This window comes from Thamnophis sirtalis, unplaced genomic scaffold, assembly GCF_051295495.1.
Source record: "Thamnophis sirtalis isolate CommonGarterSnake01/CBP01778 unplaced genomic scaffold, rThaSir2_p1.2 scaffold_11, whole genome shotgun sequence".
NCBI lineage: Eukaryota > Metazoa > Chordata > Lepidosauria > Squamata > Natricidae > Thamnophis > Thamnophis sirtalis.
This window is the reverse complement of record NW_028261391.1, coordinates 62,962,277-62,970,055: the sequence shown is the minus strand read 5'-3', so window position 1 is coordinate 62,970,055 and position 7,779 is coordinate 62,962,277.

Genomic DNA, 7,779 nt, shown 5'->3' with positions numbered 1-7,779 from the left:
AGTTAAGTTTAAATTACAGTAGACAACATTGAGTTGGATGGACAACTCAAGTCATAGTTGAGGAGCCGAGGTGGCGCAGTGGTTAGGGTGCAGTACTGCAGGCCACTTCAGCTGACTGTTATCTGCAATTCAGCGGTTCAAATCTCACCGGCTCAAGGTCGACTCAGCCTTCCATCCTTCCGAGGTGGGTGAAATGAGGACCCGAACTGTGGGGGCAAGTTGCTGACTCAATTTGCTAAAAAAATTTGTAAACCGCTTAGAGAGGGCTGAAAGTCCTATGAAGCGATATATAAGTCAGTGCTGTTGTAATTTTGAACAGTCACTAAATGTTGCAACTTGAGGACTACCCGTATAATATTTTTCATAATCCTGAAACTTCTATTTATGAAGACTTTATATTAAGGAATGATAGATTCAATTGTAGTTGGGACTTACCCTCCAAAATTGCAATGCTTCCTCCATTGGAAACTGAATATAAATCAACTGCCTCTGTGCATAATGATACATATTATACAACCGTGTTCTTAATGTACAGGTAGCCTACAAAAATACAAGCATTATATTTGCCACATTTACATACCTTAATTTTTTCAACAAAATCTTTATTGAATGGCTATTTAACAAAAATAATTGCGTTTGCAATTAGAAACACTGAAGTTACATTATCGATTTTCTGCTAAAAACCCTTTTAAGTAAACAAGCACAAACTACATTAATTAAATGTAACTGCTTGGAGCTATGGTGTGAAATTCAATTCAGCCATTATCATGAATTACAGTGATTATTGCTATAATTATTTTCTCTTGGATACAACTACATTTCTGTTGTTGGCTAGCTCAGTGGGACATATAACTATGTATGCATTTTATAACTAATAATATTCAGCTGCAGTCTGACCAATTACAATCACTTATAGAGATTATGTTCAAATGGCCTGGGAACAAGTAACTGTTTTTTTTAAAAAAAGTAAAACTTTTCATATCTTTGAAATTACTAATTGTAAATGAAGTGCAGAGAATAAAAATTTAAACATTAAAAACATTAAGGCTGTTCATCGGCTACTGCATTTCAATGCAATAATGCACAAAATGTATATTAATAGGCCATTGTCCAACTGTTAACACACTATCCACTATTGTGTTTGCACAAAACATTGCGACACTAGTCACTAACACACTTCTAAACCGTGTATTTTTTTTCACAGGGCTTCTTGCATTGAACACAGTGATTGGTCGCTATCTCTAAGTGTTATTCCTTCTCATTTTCATAGGCAACTCACAAATTGTCATTAAGAATCAGCCGAGAACTGACTTTTGTAGGGAAATATACTTGTTTGAATTGTGGAGATAGAAGAGGTGAAGAATCAGAGGTGCGGGGGATACAGAAAAAGGGAAATTGGCAAGTTTCAAAGAGTAGGTTCATCTGGTTTTGTACAGCATCGTATAGAAGTGGAAGAAGTTCTTATCCACAACCTTTCTAATTATTTTTGTTATAAATGCATCTCAAGAGCCGAGGTGGCACGGTGGTTAGGGTGCAGTACTGCAGGCCACTTCAGCTGACTGTTATCTGCAGTTCAGCGGTTCTAATCTCACCGGCTCAAGGTTGACTCAGCCTTCCATCCTTCCGAGGTGGGTGAAATGAGGACCCAGACTGTGGGGGCGATATGCTGACTCTGTAAACCGCTTAGAGAGGGCTGAAAGCCCTATGAAGCGGTATATAAGTCTAACGGCTATTGCTATTGCTATTACCATTCTTGAATGTTATAGAAAAAAGACTACAATATAGAAGAATAAATACCACCTTTCAGAAGGATGGATGTCTCTTCTACCACTTCTTAGAAATGATTTAAGTTTGCTTTAGATTCTACATTAAAAAAAATTGCAAGCAGCTATGCAGTTGCTATTCCCCTCAGAATCTGAGGGGAAAAAATCAGAAGAATAAAGACAAGAACCAAACATTTGTTATACATGAGAAAGAGTTGAAGGCTTTTCCTTTTTTTCTCTCTACATATTTGATTTTTATAAAGGCAAATCAAAGCATTTTTAGTGAAATTTGGGGGGGGAAATAGGATGAGTTGGACATTTAGTATTTTTCATATAAAATTCAATGCTGTCCTTAACTCCTCCCATTTCCAATTTCCACATATTTCACCCAAACGTTTTAACTTTTGGGGACCCTGGAAAAGAGAGCCAGTTACTTGTGATATGTGATACTTCATCCTTCTTCCTCTAACATTTTATCTGGATTGCCTTCTTCCATTTCAAAAGGAAGAGAGGGGAGGGAAGAGGAGGGAAGGATTGGGGAGGGGTTGCTCTTCTGTAATTATCCATCAAAATTTGCTTACTTTTCAGAGTTAGGACCACAGTAAAATAAGAAAAGACCTGGAATGCCCAGATAGGCATATTAAATTCACAAGGACGTGAGAGAGATCAATGTGTGAGTGTGTGTACCAGTATGTATAAGAAAGTATTTGTGAGTTTATATTTGTATGTTTGTGCGTATATACATATACATACATACCCACACATAGATGTAGTTTGTAAGTAAAGATTCTTTAGATCATGCTAAAAAAAAAAGAAGTAGGTAATATAACCTTTGGCAATTTTCGATGGAAAAACAAGCAAGATTTAGCGCATTAGTTCTGCTTAGTGAACCATAAATACTAATTGCCACAAGAATGCACTGCTCTCCTCCCCTCCCAACCCAACAGATAGGAAGACAAAAAATATCCATAGGACTGTTGCAAACAATGAGGTATAGTACTGCTAAAATGAGGGTAAAACAATCTTACTGAAAGTGAAGAGGTTAAAGTGGGTACCATGAAATGTTATACATTTCTACTGGGAAGTAAAGGCTAATGAATTTCATAAGAATTTTTCTCAAGAATCTGGATTATATGAGTCTTAGTAGAAAGAGCTTCAAGAGAAATCAAATATATAGAAGCGACAGCAAGATAACCTTAAATATGGCTCTGTCTTCACCGAAGTTTGTTCAGTAATACTCTGAAGCTAATAGTTTTTATTAAAACCCACTAAAATACAAAATGTATGTCTCTTGACAACATTTAGGAATTAGGATGACAGGGATTGTATAGGAAACCACTCATTCTTTTTCACTCAATTGTTCCCTCAAAAGGGTTAGACTTCACATACTGTATGTCCAATCAAATAAAAACAATCATAAAAGTCAAGGACTAAAATATCAGCTGTAAGGAAACTTTTATAATCCACCTCTCTAGGAAAGATTTTAAATGCTGCATTCAGTTTTGACAGTACCAATGTGAGAACAGGTGGAACCATGAGTGTGACATTTACAAAATAAACAAAGACACCAACTTATCCCTATATCAGAAGAATCACTTCTAGCTTAATACCTAAACTACCAACAATGCAGACCTTTCCACGATACTTTTAGATGTAGCACAGGGCAGATAAAACAAGGAGAACTGGGAGATCCAAATAATGGTAGCTGACATGGATATGGAAGTCAACATATCAGAAAAAGCCAGCTCTTTGGAAGAGTGTGTTTGCATGCATCAGTGGTGGGTTTCAAAAATTGTTCGAACCTACTCTGTGGGTGTGGCCTCCTTTGTGGGAGTGGCTTGCCGCCCATGTGACCGGATGGGAGTGGCTTGCAGCCCATGTGACCGGATATGACGATGCCGACGACACTTGTCAGAAACACCTTAAATTACCTCACACACAGCACTGGCATGCATAAGAATATGATGTAAATTTGTTTTTTAAAAGGCATCTTTGATTTGCGTTAAAACAACTTCAACACACGCAATGTTCTGATTCCACCACAAACGCAGTAGTCATCCTTACCTTTCACAGAGGCACTGAGTTTTATAAATATGAGCATGATAGTGTAGAATAATCATATCCAAGGACCAGTGGTGGGTTTCAAAAATTTTTGGAACCTCTTCTGTAGGTGTGGCCTGCTTTCCGGGTCCACTGGTGGACCTCTTCTAACCGGTTCGGTAGATTTGACGAACCGGTTCTACCGAATAGGTGCGAACTGGTAGGAACCCACCTCTGGCGTGCATGCACATTCATACACATGCACCCACAGCCCACACTGCTAAATTATTTTCTTGACATGTTCAAGAAGAACAAACAGTGATTATGTTGGAAACTGCTCTTGATATAACTTCCATGGAATTAAAGAGCAGCAACACTATGGAGTTAAAACTTACTATAGGCATAAGATATGGACATCATAAATGCTTGAGCCTACACTTTTAATAGCTGGAAAAAAAGAGCAATATGTGAAGTTGTAACTGGAAATGGACAGTTCATTTCACGTGTCATTCCTCTAAGAATAATGCAAATTGCTAAACCTATTACGTTTATATAGTGAAACTATTTTTTTTAAGGTTTTTGGACAGTGACAGAAACCACTCTTGGTGGTGAACAAGAATCAAAACTATAAAGTAATTAAAATAAACAAAACTCTTTAAAATAACAATGAGACAATAGAAACAAGTAAAGGTGAGTGTGTAGAACATAACTCGTATTTTGTAACTTTCTTGTCTTAATCGGGGGGGGCATGAAATTGTCTCTGGATGAATGAGGGAACTGCCATTTAAAATGTATAAAGAAAGGATAAGACTGAATTTATCTAATTCATTAATTAATGCTAGTCTCAAACTGAGTGGATTACATCCCAAAGTACTGACATAACAAATAGAGATGGTTATAGAGATGATGATAGAACCGCGGTTTCATTCGGGCAAAAGTAGTATGCCTTAGAGAGTGGACTTATTCTCGATTGGTTTAAAGGTAGGCCCAGAATTAATGGTGTAGAATTACAATGAAGTAAGTTCAAGTTAAATGCCAGATGGAACTTCTGGAATATATAAAACTGATGCCCCCCTGAATCAGGCTGGCCACCAATAAAGTGGTGAGCTTTCCTTTGCTAAAGGACTTTGTTAGATTGGGTAAAGAAAGGCACACAAAGGCTTCAGTAACAACAGCTCTTTATTGCAAGTCAGGTAAACATCCGGCTGAGGAATGGTTGGGCAGCATCCCCTTTTAAAGGGATCTGTCAGACCTCTTGACCAATGGGGTTGAGCCTCTGTTCCCGGAAGAGCCTCTGTTCTCGCCGGAAGAGAGGACCTTGGTGGAAACCTCTGTCAGTGGGGAGGGGATATCTAACAGACTTCAAACTGAAAGTAGATCGGGGTGAAATTCAGCAGGTTCTGACAGGTTCTGGCAGCGGAAATTTTGAGTAGCAATAGCAATAGCAGTTAGACTTATATACCGCTTCATAGGGCTTTTAGCCCTCTCTAAGCGGTTTACAGAGTCAGCATATATTGCCCCCACAGTCTGGGTCTTCATTTCACCCACCTCGGAAGGATGGAAGGCTGAGTCAACCTTGAGGCGGTGAGATTAGAACCGCTGAACTGCAGATAACAGTCAGCTGAAGTGGCCTGCAATACTGCACCCTAACCACTGCGCCAGGTCGGCACTATAGTAGTTTGGAGAACCAGAAATACCATCTCTGGCTGACTCCAGAGAGCAGTGGGAATGGCGATTTTGCAATATCCTTCCCCTGGAGTGGGATGGGAATGGAGATTTTGCAGTATCCTTCCCCTGGAGTGAGGAGGGAATGGAGATTTTGCAGTATCCTTCCCCTGGAGTGCGATGGGAATGGAGATTTTGCAGTATCCTTCCCCTGGAGTGGGATGGGAATGGAGATTTTGCAGTATCCTTCCCCTGGAGTGGGGAGGGAATGGAGATTTTGCAGTATCCTTCCCCTGGAGTGGGGAGGGAATGGAGATTTTGCAGTATCCTTCCCCTGGAGTGGGATGGGAATGGAGATTTTGCAGTATCCTTCCCCTGCCATGCCCACCAAGCCACTCCCACGGAACTGATAATAAAAAAAAATTGAATTTCACCACTGAGGTAGATGGTCATCTGACTGAGATGCTCAAGAAAATTCTGCACCAACCAAGCAATTAGATTAGATTACCTCCAAGGTCTCTTCTAATTTTACAATACAATCCCATGCAAGAAGAGCCTTCTGTCTGTTTTTGGACTTTTTACTGAAAGCCCCTAGAGATCCTCCCCAACTGGGCTAACCTCTGCAAAGAAAATTTCCACCTTCAAATTTAGAACTGCTTTCTGTTTTAGGAGCACAGTCAAATCCCACAAAGATTTCTGAGACTCATATATGCTCCTTTAAGCAGTGCAGACTCCGCATAAAATTATATGATAATATGGGCATCTGTGCCTTTGCCCGATGCACAGATGGTGAACAGAATGAAAAGTTGGAAAGTCTTCAGAAAGAGCCCTGGATTCAGAACAATTTTTCTTACTGCATCCAGAATTTCTTCCTACTTCTGGTATTTACAGACCCTCTGGGCTACCCTAAAGAGCCTATGATCGTTAATTAATTCACATTTTGTAGTATTGCCCAGGTTGGGATGGAGGCACCACACTGCGTTTGGGCAGCATCCAACACATAATGAAATTTGGCTCATGATCAGAAAACCCATATTTATACACAAAGCATTAACGCTATACTGCACATGGTTAAACTCATGCTATCTGCATGTTTAGTGATGCTACAGTTGGGTTTTCTCAGCTCTCGTAGCACATTAATGCTTGTTTCACAAATCAGGGTGAGGACTAAACGATGTTTTCTAAATCCTAAGTATTTTATTGTAGATTGCTAGGGGAGGAATGCAAACTGTCTACTGCGCACAAATGATTAAATCTACCTCTCCCATGTTATGTCCCTTATTTTTTCTCATTGTTGGTTACATATACAATAAACCATCTTTCCAAGCAGCCTCCATGTCTCCAGTGTCTTTTTCCCCCACTTGGAGCCGAACCCAGAAGGACATTTCTTTCATCAAGATACAGCACAATCTCTGACATGAGACTCATTCAGTATCTCCGGTTCTGTGCCTAGAAAATCTGCTCTAGTTTAAAGCAGGGGACCATCTGAGAAATTTCTTCTAATTATGTCCAAAGCAATATCCAAAGCAGTGGACCATCTGCAGAATTTATTCTGCTTATTCTACTTCTAATCCAGTTCCTCAATTTAGGGAAAATCATGCTGACAGAGTTATAAGTTGGGTTTTCTCAGCACTCATAGCACATTCATGCTTGTTTCACAAATCAGGGTGAGGACATCAACGATGTTTTCTAAATCCTAAGTATTTTATTGTAGATTGCTATGGGAGGAATGCAAACTGTCTACTGCGCACAAATGATTAAATCTACCTCTCCCATGTTATGTCCCTTATTTCTTTCTCATTGTTGGTTACATATACTGATTGGACCAGCATTTTTCTTTGTGGGGGAGGAGGAACGGTAATAAGGCAAGCTAATAAAAGCATTGAATAAGTAACCACATCCCAAAACAAGGAATATTCTATACCATTTCCCTTTTTTTTTGAAAGACCTTGGAAAGAATGTCTGACTGCTGAATAAATGGATCTAGTCAACTTAAAAGTATTAGGATAGATTCAGAGTTGGAAAGAGGGCATTTTCTTATTGAGCCTCAGAACGTTATACAGAAAAAACAAGCACCATCCTTCAGGTTGTGGGAAGTTATCATCCAGCCCTCTCCCAGAAAAATGAAATATCCAAGAAATATTGAAAAGGCAGAATATTTCTCTGGATATGAAAAGAAAGAAACATGTTTTAAAAGACGGAATAGTTGCCTGTAGCTTCCTGCCCATCCACACTGTTAATGGGCCATTAAGAAGGCCAAGCTAGTCCCTTTTACATAATAAAGACTTCTCCACTGCAGCCCCAGGCGGGA